The sequence below is a fragment of the Pollachius pollachius genome (assembly GCF_949987615.1).
Source record: "Pollachius pollachius genome assembly, chromosome: 16".
In the NCBI taxonomy this organism is placed as follows: domain Eukaryota; kingdom Metazoa; phylum Chordata; class Actinopteri; order Gadiformes; family Gadidae; genus Pollachius; species Pollachius pollachius.
The window spans coordinates 9,714,380-9,731,327 of NC_136949.1; the positions used below are offsets into that span (position 1 = coordinate 9,714,380).

At 47.4% G+C, this 16,948-nt stretch overlaps 1 protein-coding gene across 3 annotated transcripts in view; it reads right to left on the minus strand.

The window, feature by feature from the left end:
* ches1 (checkpoint suppressor 1) overlaps positions 1-12,719 on the minus strand; it is a gene marked incomplete at its 3' end in the record, with an annotated part of 52,691 nt that extends 39,972 nt beyond the window's left edge. For 2 of the 3 annotated variants that reach the window (XM_079753836.1, XM_079753837.1), the window contains exon 1: positions 12,334-12,719. The remainder of the gene's footprint in view (positions 1-12,333) is intronic. The other variant, XM_079753835.1, reaches the window with a different exon arrangement.
* Between the last annotated feature and the right edge of the window lie 4,229 nt (positions 12,720-16,948).

Sequence of the window (16,948 nt, forward strand, 5' to 3'; positions counted from 1 at the left end):
ACTAAACACACATATTGCAGGCGATTCAATGCCGCCAAACCCTCCCACACACAAACAGACATACACACACAGACACACAGCTATCCTCTCCTCCACCTTTCCTCAATGCACCCCTGCGCCCTCTCCTTCATCCTCCCATCCCTGACTTTCTTCTTCTCCTCCTCCTCCGTCACCATCAGAGGAACTGTATCCCCTCTCCCTACTTCCTTCTTTATCTAGGGTTCCTTTTTTCCAACCTTTGATCAGCCACTCTCTCTCTTTCTCTCTCTTTCTCTCTCTTTTTCTCTCTCAGGCTGATCTTTACCTCTCGTGGTGAAGGAACTTAGCAGAACAAGGGGTTAGGGGAGAAGTGGAGGGGTGGAGGGAGAGGAGGTAGGGGAGAGAGGTGGAGGGAGAGGGAGGGGGAGGAGGGAGAAGGAAGGGGAAGATAGGGAGAGAAGGCGGGGGAGAGAGAGGAGGCAGGGACAGAGAGGGGAGAGAGGTGGCGGTAAGAGAGGGAAAGAGTGATTGAGACAAAGAGGGGAGAGAACGGGGGGAAAGGAGAGAGAGAAAGAGGATGGAAGACGAGCGCAAGAGGGAAGAGAGCGACAAAGAGCAAGGGGAGAGAAAGGAAGGGGAAAGAGCGAGCGAGTGAGCGAAGGAACAAGAAAGAACGCAAGTGAGCGAAACAGAGGAGAGAGTGAGGAGAGAATTAGGAAGCGAGTGAGCTGGAGAGTGAGCTAGAGAGAGAGAGGAGAGGGAAAGATGGACGTCCCCAGGTCATTAGCAACGTTTCAAAGTCACCCCGTCTTGCGCTGGACGTCTTGTGACAGCGCCTGCCAACGGGATAAGAGGGGGAGATGATGCTGCGCTGATGAGGAGGACCACTCTGGGGGAGAGGGACGGGCCCTCCCACGCACTGAGACACACACACACACACACACACACACACACACACACAGGCTGATAAGCAGTACACACGGGAGACACACTCTAAGACACACTTACACGACCACATACCTAAATTGAACACAAACACACACATATAAACTTTAACACACAATCTTTGAAACACACATACACACTTATAAGCACACGTTCTATGATACAAACACAACATGAAGGTTTAGTACAGGCAGTTTAGTACACACCCACCTACCCACCCGCACACGCACAGACACACACACACACACACACACACACACACAGCTGCATAAGAGGAGTTTATGGACAGAGAGATTACCACAAAAGATTAACAACAATAGGACTGCTTGGGAGGGGTCGGGTGCTATGTCAATAGCTTCTGAAAATGTATTTATATATCTGGCGACACTGATTTAACTATGAACAAATAGATTGTCTTGCACACCCTCATCCAAGTCTCCCAGGAAATGCCTTTCAGTTTTGGCTGAGCAAAGTATTATGTACTCAACCGCTGGGAACAATATTCATTTGGCCAAAATGTATAGTCACTGATGTGTTCTTACTGTTAGTTAAGTGAAGTGAAAGACAATAATAGAAAATAAGAACAGGAAGGAGAAAGACACGATTCGTGCTCTCAAGATTATTTACTGTGTATTTAGTAGTCAATCAGACACTTTATCGACTCAAGCTAATTCTGATAAATGTCGTTAATGAGCAGGTAGGTGGTTAGAAATCTTGTTTTCAACGATGCCTGCAGGTAGACTGTGAACATTGGGGATTGAACCCCGGACCATTCCGCTAGGAATCAAACCCCCCCTAGAAATCGCGCTATCCGGCTAGGTTGTTGCAGCGATTCCTTAGACATCTAAGACATTTTGCTAATTAGGGTCATTTTTCTTTACGATTATAACTATGCTGTGGGGAACATTTACATTAAACATTACAATAAGTGTATATCTCTGAGCTTCATATGGCTGTTTGCAGAGGGAATAATACCTTAGCCTAGTTAGCATGCTACGGTAATTAGCTAGGATAAAGAATAGCTGGCTATGCTGTCAACAGCTGGACGTAATGTTAGCCGTTAGCCGGTTATGATATTAAGGAATAATAAACATGTGCCTGCCGCGCTGGTTAGGATTATAAACTATAATAAATCAGTCTTGTTCGCATGCTATGATAATCAGCCCTAAGACACATTAGCCTGGGTCGCTGACTACAATCGTTAGCCTAGTTACAATGCTAAGGTGACCGAATAACTAGATGACCTCTCATTGCGAAGATAATCAGTCATCCAGGAAAAGGTCACTCATTTGATTAATGCCATGGTATGTGGGCCATTATGAAGAGAACTATATGGTATTGTACATGGTCAACTATAGTCTTGAAGAAATGTAAACCTGGTTACTACTGTATTATTTTTGTATGTTTCATATTGCATATTGTATATTGTATGCATTTGTTTTATTTCTATAGCACCTTTTTAATACGTGTCGTACAAAGTTGGCTGACAATTAAAACAGTAACAGATAGTAATTACACACTAGGTCTAAAATACGATAGACGTGAGGTTTAGTCCTATTAAGGGAAGCAGAATACAATATTTCATTTAGCTATGGTATTTTCTTAATAATCGTACTTCTGTACCGTAGTACTACTAGGTGACAGAACATGTCTGCTGTATGCAAGCATAAACACCAATTTCCTGCCTATCTGCCATAACTCAAACCCTTAAACGACGAACAATGCAATGCTGAATCGCCGCCACACACATCAAAACAAAATTCACAGAAGCAATTATGAGTATAGTACTATGTAGTAGAGGTTGTCTTCCATACACTCCATTGAGACATGACAGTGTATCATTATCGTGAGTCACATAACGTCTAGTATGTTAAAACAGTGCCAATGTCTGGGGTGTGGTTGAGGCGTATTGTGTCTCCTTTCCTACCCTTACTCAGTGATTTACTTTTATTCAAAGGGAACTTTGACGTATACTCAAGTACAAGTCTGCTTGTGTGACTCTTGTTAAAGTTGCCTGTGCCCTGCCCACCCAGTGTATACTGTCTCTACAGGGGAGGGGCTTCAGAATCCACATGTTCACAAAATCAAAACAAAAACACGCTCACAATGTTGAGTACTAATGCACAATCTCTCTCTCTCTCTCTCTCTCTCTCTCTCTCTCTCTCTCTCTCTCTCTCTCTCTCTCTCTCTCTCTCTCTCTCTCTCTCTCTCTCTCTCTCTCTCTCTCTCTCTCTCTCTCTCTCTCTCTCTCTCTCTCTCTCTCTCTCTCTCTCTCTCCCTTAAGCTATACCTGACCTTACATTATTTGAATTTTCTCCTTGTTTTACTCTCATATTGCCTTGTGTCTGTCAGACTCTTAATTTCCATCTGAGGTGCTTCTTTTTGTCCCCCTCTCTCTCTTCTTCTCTACTTCCATTAAGGGGCCTCCCCTCTGATAGCCCTTCATATAACACTTAATCATCATAAAAACGAGCACTCTCCGTCCCTCCACCTCGCTCCATTGCTCCATCTCTTTCTCCCAATCTCTCTCTCTATATCTTTCTCCCGCTCCATCTCTCTCTCTCTCTCTCTCTCTCTCTCTCTCTCTCTCTCTCTCTCTCTCTCTCTCTCTCTCTCTCTCTCTCTCTCTCTCTCTCTCTCTCTCTCTCTCTCTCTCTCTCTCTCTCTCTCTCGACCCCTCCCCCCTTCCAGCTCTCTCCCTCTGATCACCTTTAGGCCAAAACTGCTGTGCACATGCTTTGCCGAGTGAGGTCATCAGAGGCATATCCTGATTGACGAGAGCCCTCTCCAGGTGTTGTGACGGGAGTGTTCACCGCGAGACACGCGGGTCAGGAGAGCCAAGGGGGTTTTGACTCAGTGGAAGAATGGAAGAAATGCACCATCCAACACACACACACATACATACACCACACAGACACCCACAAACACAGAGTTCAGTGAAGCAAAAAGGCGTTTTAGCAGTGGAGAAAGCGATGAATAAAACTATTGTGAGAAGGAAAGGGCGTTTGAATAACGGTATTTTTACATGAATGGATCTTGAGGGAAAAGGAAAAGCTGGAGCTGGTGTCTATTTTTATCTCCCTGTCGTAGGCCGGGTCGAAGGCAGGGGCATTCTGAAATGTTTGAGCCTGTGCTGTTTCCTGCACGGCGCTGCTGTGGTATTCTTCCTCTTCTGAGAGTGTTTTCATACAACGCGGCTGGCTGGCTTTCACACACACATAGGCGCACATAAACGCAGACGGGGAGCACACACGCATACAGACAAGAGCAAGGAACAGACACACACACCTACACGCTGAGAAGAGCGCAAGGAACTGACACACACGCACAGACGCGCACACACGGAAACGGGCGCACACACACACAAACAAAATGACAGTGAAATCACAGCTGCTTCAGGTTGCCTCTGCGTAGGCTAGGTTTCATATTGGCAACCACACACATGCACACGCACATGCACACACACACACACACACACACACATAAAGTGACAGCCAACTTGGCAGGGTCATAAGGTCACAGGAGTATCATGACAAAGTTGCCTAGCAACAAATCTATTCGCCACACTACAACGGTGAACATTCTTGTCTGGTCTGTCTTGAACACTCAACTGCTGCAGAATGTATTTTGTATGCATGGATCAGGCTGGCTGAGACAGACGGCCATACAGGTAAAGAAGAACTACATTAATGTGACAGTTTCCATGTTGTAGAGAAATAGTCTTGCGGGTTACAATAATAATACAGCATCGTAAGGACCATAAAAAGCACTGAATGTTAAGACTGCAAGCCCCTCCCCCTCACCGTTACTAGAACAGACACACACACACACACACACATAAGGCACACACACACTCACACACACACACATAGACGCACACTGACTAATACAAACACCCCACATCACATGGCTATGTATTCGACATGGACACCAGGCATACACACACATTCCCTTTAGCCTACCTCACATACACACCTAAGCACACACACACACACACACACACACACACACACAGGACTATGGTGTTTACATCATATGGGAAGGTATTTTTTCCCCACTAACTGCCAGGGAACAGGCCCACGCAAGGACAGACGCTGACTAAGACCCAGAGACTTCTGGGGGGAGGGGGGCAACCAGAGAAAGGGGGAGCGAGAGAGAGAGAGAGCGAGAGAGAGAGAGATGGCCAGTGAGAGAGAGGGAGAGAGAGAGAGCCAGAGAGAGGGAGAGAGAGACAGCCAGAGAGAGAGAGAGGCCCAGTGAAAGAGAGAGAGAGAGACAGAGGGCCAGTGAGGGAGAGAGAGAGAGAGAGAGAGAGAGAGAGAGAGAGAGAGAGTCAGAGGAGTTTGAAAAGGCATAAGTGAAGTGACTTAAGGGAAAATAGAAAAGACAGTTAGGTTTAAGTTTTGTATGTGTATGTCTGTCTGTGTGTGTGTCTGTGTGTCTGCATGCGCATATGTAATGTCAGTTTATAAAGTGAAATGTGACCTGCGTTTTGGTGTAAGTAAGGACAAGTTAACACTTAAGTCAGCCAACTATGTGTGTGTGTGTGTGTGTGTGTGTGTGTGTGTGCACGTGTGTGTGTTTGTGCAAGTATGTGTATGTGTGTGTGTGCGTGTGTGTGTCTCTTGATAAACTGCAGCCACTGGTTCGGGTTCCAGTGATGAGGTCAACGTCGGGAGTGTTTTCCTCTCGGTTTTGAAGGTTCGAGGTCGATGAAGAAACAGGGACACAATGGTAGAAACTGAATTATAGGGGAAAAGAGTGTCTAGTCTGGAGTGAGTGTGTCACTGTTTTCTACTTTTCTGTGTAGGTCTACATCCATGCCTTCATCCCTCCATTAATAAAGGGGCTTAGGATGCTTTGGTGGAAAAGTCCACAGAAACGGCGTGAATCCTTTAGATACGGCCACCATTTTGTGGTCATATGCGGCTGCCAACAGTCGATCCCAGGTTGCCAGGTTGTTGTTTTGTCCCTGCTGGGCGGTGTCTGGAGGGGACTTTCACTTTCTCTTTTGATGGTGATGGGGGGGAGTGGAGTCGCACGCAGACGTTGGCGCAGAGTTGCAGGCAAAACATTTGTTTTCTTTTGAACTGAATTAAAAGTCGTAATTCTCCTCTGGCTTGCCCACCAGCATAAATAAAGAGACGCGCTCTGCTGCAATGAATTAATAACTCCAAAGAAATGTTAAGTATGTTATTTTGCCTTCTGAGTCAGGCGATGACGTTTCTAATTTAGCTTCTGTTTTCTTTAAATACGAGGCGATGGTGGTGGTGGTGTTGGTCGAGGGGGGGGGGGGGGTACAGGTTCTCCAAGGCCAGGGGCAGCAGGCGGAAGACATGATCAATCTCCTCTCCATCAGTGTCTCTCCGGCCTCTCCAGCTTTTTTTTTTTCTTAAGATTCCCCAGGATTGTTTTCCCGCTCTTCCGACGGAGGAAGCAACGGAAAGGTGGAGCGGGTGGCGGGCCGAGGGGATTGGCAAAACAACAAGGCGATAGAGTTACCTGCTCGCTACAAGACACCGGGATATCCATTTCAAAAAGACAAGTCGCTCACTCCCCCCACCACTCCCCCGGGGGGAGAGAGAGTGGAGGGCGGGCAGAAAGTCGTTACCGTGCGTCGCAAAATGGGGGCGGCCATTTTGAAACGCTGCTATTGTGACTAAACGTCTCTCAACCGCCAAAAACAACGACTCAGGAGGAGATCAAACCATCAATTAGATGTAACGCACCTCTAAAGTCGTGTAAGGTAAGACAGAAGACAGACCGGGCGGGTGTAAGGTGAGAGGGGGATTGTTATGTAGGAGAATGTAAACACAAACTATGAGCTTAGAAGCTATAACGTATAATTACATAGGAGCACCGCACACAACGACACACACACCTATGCCAGTGGCACAGGGGAGACTGTAACTGCGTGTCTCTCGATGGGTGGGGGACTTTGGGACATGTGGGTGGGGGTGGAGGGGGTCATTCTAGGACTCAGGACTCAGGTGGAGTTGGAGCTCAAGAGAGGGACGGAGGAGAGAGAGCCAATAGGACAGCATCCTGGCTCTTTAGAGCAAGGGACGCATGGTTTACACTGCTCAGACTGCTGCTGGGGAGAGGGGGGGGAGGAGGAGAGGGAGAGAGGGGGAGAGGGGTTGAGGTAAGGATCGCGGGGCTGAGGGAAAAGAGGTGGAGGTCGAGAGAGAGAGCAAGGGAGACAGGAGGTAAAGAAAGACAGAGAGAGAGAGAGAGAGAGAGCGAGAGCGAGAAAAAAACACATAGGGAATGAGAGTGGATCGGGTGAGACAGAGAGGCAGCGTGGAAGGAAAGAGGAGATAGAAGGAGGGGAGGAGAGGAAGAGGTAAAAGCATTATATAAATTAGATGGTTCCTGAGGTAGCACATCTTTTAACTTCCTGGCACACACACGTGCACACACACACATACATACAGATGTGTGTGCGTGGCTGCGTCCGGTGATGACATCACTGCAGGGAGCCAGTGCAATGGTGGAGTGAAACGGAGCCAGCCACGACTGGGCTGACGACGTCACCCCATTTGCTCAATGACCATTACGTAAGCGCGGCGCTACGCCTGTGGACACACATGCGCCTGTGTGTGTGTGTGCGCGCGTGCATGCGTGCGTGCGTGTGTGTGTGTTTGAACGTGTGTGTATGTGTGTGTGTGTGTGTCTGTCTGTGGTATAAATAATTACAATAATTGCCCATGTAAGCGTGAATGGACGACTGAGGCAGGCTGATGACATCATTAACAGGGGACAAATGGAAGAGGGAGGGGGGGATGTGACGGAGAGAGGAGGGAGAGCGAGAGGGAGAGACTGGAAGAGATTGTGAGAGAGCGTGAGTTAAAGATAAGAGGGAGACGGGAAGTGAAGTGAAGGGAGATGAAGAGGAGAGAGAGAATGGAGCAAAGAACAGGGGAGAGTGAAGGAGAAGAGACTGGAGAAGAGAAGGGTGGGAGAGTGGAGGCAAGAGGAGAGAGGGAAGATGGGAGGACAGACAGACAGACAGACAGACAGACAGACAGACAGACAGACAGACAGAGAGAGAGACAGTGAACACAGTACTCGGACCTGCTGAGAGAGTTATGCAACACAAACTGAACTCGGCAGACTAGGAGGGGACTGTGTTGCTTGATCCTATGTGTGTGTACAGTGTGCGCCAGACATGCACATGTGGACGTGTTGTACAGACACGCACGTGTGTGTATGTGTGTGTGTGGTGTGTTTGTGTGTTTTTACTTTAAGCAAAGGGCACAAAAACAACAAAACAAACTCAAGCTAGTACTAACAGACATGCACGGACATGCACCCATAGACAAACAAACCGCAAGTGTACACACACACAGACAGACATACACACACACACACAACTGAGAAACAGTGCTTCCTAAAGACAGGAACTCCTTCCACCCACGTCTCTCTGTTGCTAGGCAACCCGAGGAGCGTCACTGTGCGCATGCCTCTACTGCCACGAGCACATGCACGATGCACACGCACAACCAGACACACATACACACACAAGACTAGGCTACAATGAGACCCATTGAAGTTTAGAAATCCGACTCTCTGAAAAGCAAATAAGTAAAATGAGAAATTGGATAATCAATCCATTATTTCGTCCATTATTTCTGAAACAGCATTTTCTTTTCAAGTTGACAAATGACTGCAAAATAAATGTTGATTAATCAACTAATCACTTCAGCAGCACATTTTCAAACGCATAATAATAAAGCAGTTCATTTCCTTAAAGGAAAAGTCCATTATCGGGGGTTTTCAAGTCATATGTCAGTGGCAATAAGGAAAAACGTAGAACAATGTCGGACTTTCCCTTTAAAAGCAGCCTGAGTGAGTAACCAAGGCTCTCTTTAAATGGGTCAGCTATGGATACAAGCCCAATATGACTTCACCTCTTAAAATATCAAATGAACCCCCATTATTATGCACCAATGCTACACATGGCTGTGTGTGTGTGCGTATGTGTGTGTGTGCATATGTGTGTGTGTATATAATATATATGTGTGTGTGTGTGTGTGTGTGTCTGTGTATTTATAGAAGTATGCAAGGGTGCCTATGTCTGTGTGCATGTGGTAACAAGGGCTGATCTTGGGATAGGTACTTTCTTTTTTGCACTCTACGCCAGTGTGATGTCAATGGTGTGCAGTAGCACAGCCCGAGCCAAACTATTTTAACTCTAAATCAGCGACGATGCAATGCACTGTGGGAAAACAAGTATTTTTCACCAAGAAGACCATTGCATGATCGCTGGTATCTGGCACTATGGCCACTTTCAAGTGAAACGGTATTTCAATGTCCGTCACAGTTTCATGCTCAGACGTAATCGCGCTCAACCTGCCAAACGCAACAAGTTTTGTTTGACAGAAATTATGGCAGCAGTGTTGTCTTCAGCGTAATAATTCTTCATGTATAGCAGTAGAGGTGGATGCTGGGGAAGTTAGCAGTGTGTCACCGTTATGCCTTCCCCACAGAGAGAGAGAACCGGGGACCAAGCAAGTCGTTTATTAAATAAACAGCGGCTTATTTTATTACTGCGGGGAAAGGAGAGGTTGTATACAAGAGTAGTTAGCAGAGGCATTCGTGTTGCAGAAGCAGTGATTAAAACGACTGAACCTGTTTAACTAAGCTAATGAAACAGCCAAAAGGGCCCTTATTGAAACCAATGCAGCCTCTGCCTTTGTGAACTTCCCCCCAGACACAGCAGAGTCTACTTTTGTGTCAGTGCGTTGGACCTGTTGCGGAAACGATCTGTATTTAATATGCCTGACTAGAAAGACTTTGTTGACCGACAGACTTGAATCCTCAGACCTGGGGATATTCACGTTTTTTAATGTTGTTCATATTTGTAGTTTGTTCAAAAAACAAACTACACATTTGCTGAATGCATGACATGTGTCATACAAATCAAAGGAAACAAATATTTTGCCTGTGCAATGGGCATATGCTCTACTCTGGTCAATATAGCAAACTATGAATCACTGTTATCCAAAATGTGAAATGTTAAAATATAAAAAAACAAAGCTGGCCTCTGCAATTAACCGTTTCCCAATCTCTGATCTGGATTCACGCTCAGTTCAATCAGAACAATATCAGTGGAACTCTGGAAGGTTCTGAGGTTCCCTACGAAGTTACAGATTCTCTGTAACTTCGTAATCTGAAAAATGGGTTTAGAAAATGTTCTGACCCACACACAGTCACGTACACTCAAAAAATAAAAGGACTTTTAAAAAATGCATGGCCTTCATCGCTTTTTTCCACGCGTTTTAGGTGGGGAGAGGAAGAAGGGGGGGCTTAAGAAAAACTTGAATTTAAGACGGAGAGAAAAGAGACGATTGGAAAGGACAGCGGAGCCTGCTGCTCGGGATTCAGGGCCGGGGCGGCGGGCTGAATGTGGGACCCCCGAGGAGAGGGTCCGAGGATGGGGAGCGGGAGGAGAGCGGTGGTGGGGCTAGGGGTCCATTGAGCTCAGCCGTGGGGGGTCAACATGTGAATGAGTGCTTGCCATGGAGGTGAATTATGAATGAGCTGCACTCTGAGTGCTCCTACAGAGAGCATGTTAGCCCCTCTCGCTCACTCCATTACCTCGCTCCCTCTCTCCCAGTCGCTCGCTCTTTCTCTCTCTCTGACGCTCGCTCTGTCTTTTCAGTTGTCCTTAAATGTCTTGCTCTCCGTCTCCTTCAAATTATGTCGGTGTGAATGTCTGTCCCCTTCTATGCATTTCTCTCTCCCTCTCCCTCTCTCTCTTTCTTCAGCTGATTTTGTCTCCCATATAATCATCATTATCATCGCTCCCTCTCTCCATCCCCCTCTTTCACTCTACCTCTCCATCGCTCTATCTCTCTCCCCCTCCCTCTCTCTGTCCCTCTCAATCCATCCCTCTCTCTCTCGCCCTCTCGGTCTCTCTCCCTGATCTCCCAGATTACTCTCTGTGATCTGATTCTTCCTTCTTTCTTCCAGCCTTCCATCCTGCCTTCCTTCTGTCCTTTCCTATCTCTACCTAGTAGTGCCCTTTCTTTCATTATTGCCCTCTCTCTTTCCTTCTGTCTGAGAATCTCTCCATCTCTCTCTTTGTCCATCTGAGACATTATAACAAGACATCCAAATAGTCATAGACTACATCCTGGGAATCACACAGACACATAAAAAAAAACACACAGAGACACACATACAGCCACACACATACACTCCCAAAGCATGCATATGAACACAGCAACGCAGAAATGGACAGGGGTAGACACGTGCACGCTTCTTGAAAACACACACACACACACACACACAAACACACACACACACACACACACACACACACACACACACACACACACACACACTCACACAAAGAGGTGCTCCAAAACACACAGTAGCAGGGCAGAATTCAAGAGCAAACAGTCCTGCACGTGTGAGGGCAGACGCATGCATTAAGAGAAAAGCTTGCAGGCAATGACACACACAGACACACACACTCGCTTCTCCCAGCTGTTCTCCTGGCCTTCGTGTGTGTGTGTCCGATAGCGTGTGCCTGCGCGCGCGCGCGTGTGTGTGTTCATCTGTGTGTGTAATGCAATGTGCTCAGACGCTGCCATGCGCTCTCTCTCTCGTGCGCGCTCTCTCCACTGTTGCTGTGCGTCGGATCTGATCTGCCTCCCTCAACCTGTTTGCCTACCATCGGTGGTACACATACACATTGGCGCGCGCACGCACACACGAACACGTGCGTGCGCGTCAGTGCATAACCATGCTCACACACATCCTCGCACACACACAGTCCAGCTGCTACTATACTTTTATGAACCGATCTGCGAGCGTCACTCGGAGGGACCAAATAAATCGGTTGAAAGGCAGCGAGAAGAGAAAACGGACAAGACATTGATTGGTCGCTGTTCTCAAAACCTCCGACAAACACTGGGGTTAGAAACGGAACTATCTCATTTAAGGGAAGTGTTGTTTCTTTATAGCTGAAACAACACTCTATCTACCCCCCTCTTTTCTCTCTCTCTGTTGAGTCCCAGGAGGAATAGGATCGGCGTTCCCTAAAAAAAAAAGAAAAAAGTATCCCTCCTCTGGACCCCTTCACTCCAGTTCACATCAAGGATCATCCGCTAGCACTCCTCCCCTTTCAGGGAAATGTGTCGAAAACAAACCCTTTAAACTCATCACACACGGATACGTAAACACGTAGGTGCTACACGGATTTAAAGTACAGACCAGGGCGCCACATGTCAGCAGACCCCCACACCACTCACCTCCCACCCAGCCAGCCAGCCAGCCTCTCCTCCCCCCCCCCTCCCCCCCCCCCCACTCCCAGCACACACAGACACGATCCAACACAAACACTCCCAATAGACTCCTTAGCGGTCGAAAGCAACTTAAGAAACACAAAAAACTCACCTCAGAATCCTTTCTGCTTTCCGGACTAGCGCTCTTCGTTTATCCTCCGTCTCAGACGTCTCTCTCTCCTCTTCTGTCTTTCTCTCTCTCTCTCTCGCTCTCTCTCTCTGTCTTTCTCTCTCTCTCTCTCTCTCTCGCTTACTCTCTCTCTTACTTTCTTTTTCTGTCACTGTGTTCTGTCAATTCCCAGCGTACTTGCCGAGCCCCTCCATTTCCACCCCAGCTCGCTCCGGCTCGTCCACTGAGCGCACTTTCACAAGCTCCTGCGTTCCTGGAGTCCCCCCTCGCTATCTCTCAGACTCTCCCTCGCTCCCTTCTGTCTCTATATCTCTCCCTCTCCCTCTCTCCCTCTCTCGCTGTCTCTCTCTCTCTCTCTCTCTCTCTCTCTCTCTCGCTCTCTCGTGCTCTCTCTCTCTGTTAATTCCTCTCTCTCTCTATGAGTGTGTGTGGGTATGTGCATGCGAGAGAGAGAGTGTTTCCGTGCTCTGCTCTACCCCTGCTCTGCCTTGCCCCGCCAGCAGCAAGCGGCAAGCAGCAGCACACACACACACAGGTCTTCCCCGTCGCTCTAAGCGCCCGCCCAGGGTCCTAGTGCGCGTCGAGTTCACTGAAAGAATGTCATTGTGTGTCCTCTCTCCTCTCGCATGCGCTCCTCCCTCCCTCCCTCCCGCCCTCGTGCCCCGCACAGCGTCAGCGGGCTGCCATGGCAACGGCCCGCCTATGGGCGCGAGGGATCAGATCCTTATGGACTATGGGATCCGGTGGCTGAACGACTCCGTTTTTTTTTCTCCCTCTCCGAACACAGGAAGTGGGAGACCATAGCAGTAGAGGGATAGGGGAGAAAGAGAAAGAGAGAGATAGATAAATTGAGAGAGAGGGAGAGAGAGAGAGAGAGAGAGAGAGAGAGAGAGAGATGGAGAGAGAGAGAGACTAATGTGCTGATGTTAAACAGCAATGTGCCTCTCAGTGTGTCTATTGTTAGATAGATGATATCTGACTTATGTACAGGTCTCTCACAGTAAGGTAAGCTCTAGGCATACTTTATTTATCCAAGACAAATAGATTGATAATCATTAAATACCATTATGGTACAGGTCTAAAATACCATAGGTCTAAAATATAATAAAATACCATTAATACCGTACAAAAGGCCTACTTATATAAATATTTGGTACACAATAACTTTTGTAAGAAAATGATAAACCAGAACATTACGTTGCATCGAAAAGGGACCCTTAAAAATGATCAACAAAATTCTTACTTTAAATTATATTTTTTCCAATTTCTGGTCACTTCAAAAACACACCCCCCTCCTATAAATTAACAGTTAGGGCAGACATTGATAGAAGACCTATACCGGTGTGTGTGTGTGTGTGTGTGTGTGTGTGTGTGTGTGTGTGTGTGTGTGTGTGTGTGTGTGTGTGTGTGTGTGTGTGTGTGTGTGTGTGTGTGCACCTTCGTTGTATTTATGGGGTGTAGTGCTCGGAGGGGGAGTGCACCGCTATGCGCATCGAAGCGGCAAGACAAAAGCATAAAGCACCAGGGCGAGGAAACTGCGTTTTGTTTGATAAAGATCAAAGAGAATGGTTGTTCAATCCAGTGTGTTTATGTGTCCTGCACAACCCCTGTAGCCTGGCCTCTTCTTCCCCCCTACCCCTGGAAGGTGTGTGCGTGGTGTTTTTCTTGTGTGTGTTTTTGCATTTGTGTGTGTGTATTTGTGCATCTGTGTGTGCGTGGGTCTGTGTGTGTGTGTGTGTATGTGTGTTTGCCTGTTTGTTTGGGTATGTGTGTGTATGGTTGTGTGTGTCTGTTTGTGTATGTGTGTGTGTGTGTGTGTGTGTTTGGAGAGGGTGGAGGGGTGGCTGCGATTTGTGTTTCTGTATGTGTGTGTATGGTGTGTGCAAGCATGTGTGTGGGTGTGTGTGTGTTTGTGTGTGCCAGCGTGTGTGTGTGTGGGTGTGTGTTTGTGTGTGTGTGTGTGTGTGTGTGTGTGTGTGTGTGTGTGTGTGTGTGTGTGTGTGTGTGTGTTCCCTGCAGGCCCAGAGGTCTGCATTAAGCCAGAGTGACAGTGAGGATCTTCAAGATGTCTTCTAAAGTTTGTTACTGTGTGTGATCTTATCAGAGACTATAAACATCCAATCAGATGAGAGCAGAGGAGAGGAGAGGAGAGGAGAGGGGAGGAGAGGAGAGGAGAGGGGAGGAGAGGAGAGGGGAGGAGAGGAGAGGAGAGGGGAGGAGAGGGGAGGGGCGAGAGATGAGAGAAGGGGAGGGAAAGGGGGAGGAGAATAGGGAAGAGGAAGACAGAGAGGATAGCGGAGAAGTTTGGAGAGGAGAAGATGGAAGGAAAAGGGAAAGAAAAGAAGAGCAGAAATTAGGGCAAAGATGGAGGAGGAGAGGAGAGGAGGGAAGAGGAGATGAAGGAAGGGAGAGGATGGATAGGAAACAATGTGTAATGAGGAAAGAGGGTGAGAGGGGAGGAAGCAAGGACTCAAAGCAAAGAGCATCAAGGGTCCAAGACAACAGTGACAGAACCATAGAAGGACTGTGAAAAAAAATAGAAAGATCAGAATTGGCTAGGTGGCAGATAACCGAAGTGAGATGACGAAGACCCAGAGAGAGATGGAGAGAGAAACAACAGCCTTGGTTGATGATGGTAGTGAATCTCCGAACATCCAGCCATTCTTTCAACCATTGGCTCTTCCATGCACAATCCATCCATTGATCCATCTATCCATTCACGAATCCACCTCTCCGTCAATTAATCAATTCATCCATCCATCCATCCGTCAATCCATCCATCCGTCCATCCCTACATCCATTCATCACCTACATCCATTCATCCATCACCAATAATTCTTCAATATATTTTCGGAAAAAAAAGAAAAACTCTCCAAAAGTTTCAATGTGATTTTCTCTCCTTTAAAAACGGCTCCTCAACATACTCATTTCCTAACAGTTATTGATAAGTCATTGCAGCTTCAGAACCAGGCCTTTCCCGCCGTGCCAGGGAGATACCAGATACCACTCTTCCTATGGCGGAGCTAAAGGACTCAATACGTCTTAGAACCATCGATTTACTTTGGGATGGATGAAGAACAGGGGCGGTTCTAGACCAATTGTCATGAGGGGGCCAGACTGGGGCCAGTTGTATTGTTGGAGGGGCACATTGAACCCGGGACGCAAAATATTTAGTTTAGCACTAAGTAGCGGCATTCAAAAACACAACATCCAATAATTGGCTTTTTCAGCTTATTTCAGTAGCATAGTATTAAGTGCTACTGAAATTCATTCACAACATCACAACATTTTGGGTTTCCTTCACTGTCATCAAACCACTCAGTATCATACATCACCAACAGCAATAAAGTCAGTATGATATATTATAAATCTCAAGTTCCACCTTGTGCGTCAGTGCCACACCTTCGCAAGCAATCGACCCCCCATCCGGACGGAGGTAGAAAGAGAAAAAAAAACGTTTGGAGGGGGGGCCACTGGGGGGTACGAGCTCAGTTTTACGGGGGCACTGGCCCCCCCCCTAGAACCGTCCCTGATGAAGAAAAAGATATTTATTTCAAAAAGTTGAGCAACTGCTGGGTTTTCCCCTCTCAGCCGCGGGGTTCAGTGTAAATAGATGAGTGTTTAAGCACGCTCACACACAACACACACCCACAAACACACACACACACATACTAGGCATATTAGAACACATAATTACACATAAACACCACTCACCGAATATAACATGGTCGTTCTCACCACGCACGCACAAACGCACGCACGCACACACGCACGCACGCACGCACGCACACACACACACACACACACACACACACACACACACACACACGCACTCTATCCTCCAGAGACAGTGAAGGGGCTAGAAGGTGTTGGTTCAGCTATGATCCTTCATGTCATAAATAGTCCTGCCATCGCACCCTGTCCGCCCAGGGGCCAAAGCCCACCCAGAGGGCCCCGGACAGATAGTGGGGAGGGCCCGCTATCATGGCCTTGACAGGAAACAGGCGGGTGCACCGCATGTCAGTCAAACGGCTCTGTCTTCCATTATTCTCTGCCTCTCTCCTTTCCTAATGTTTTTTTTCTAGCCACGCTTCTCTCGCCTGTCAGTTTGAGAAAACCTTTTTATTTCTCATCATGTTGAAACCTCTCTCTCTCCCTGCCTCCTTACTCTCTCTCTCTCTTTGTATCCCTCTCTATCCCTCTATGGCTCTCCATCTCTCCCTCACTATCTTCCTCTCTGCATCTATCTCTGCCTGTATCTATCGGTCTCTCCATCTATCACTCCCTTCTCCCTCTCATTTTCACTGTCTCTATTTATCTCTCTGTCGGTCTCCATCCGTCGCTCTCTCCCTCTTTCTCTCTGTGTCTCCCAAGCCATCGCACCCTTTTTCTGACCTTCTCTCTCTGTCTATCTCTCAGTCTATCTCTGTCCCTCCATCCTCCCTCCATCTATCCATTCTCCATGAACTCCCTCTGGCTTTCTTTATCTCTCTCTCCATCTCTGTTTTTCCATAACTCTCTCTCTTCCTGCCTCTCTCTCCCTCCCTCCCTCCCTCCATCTCTCTCTCCATCCCTCCATCTCTCTCTCCAACCCTCC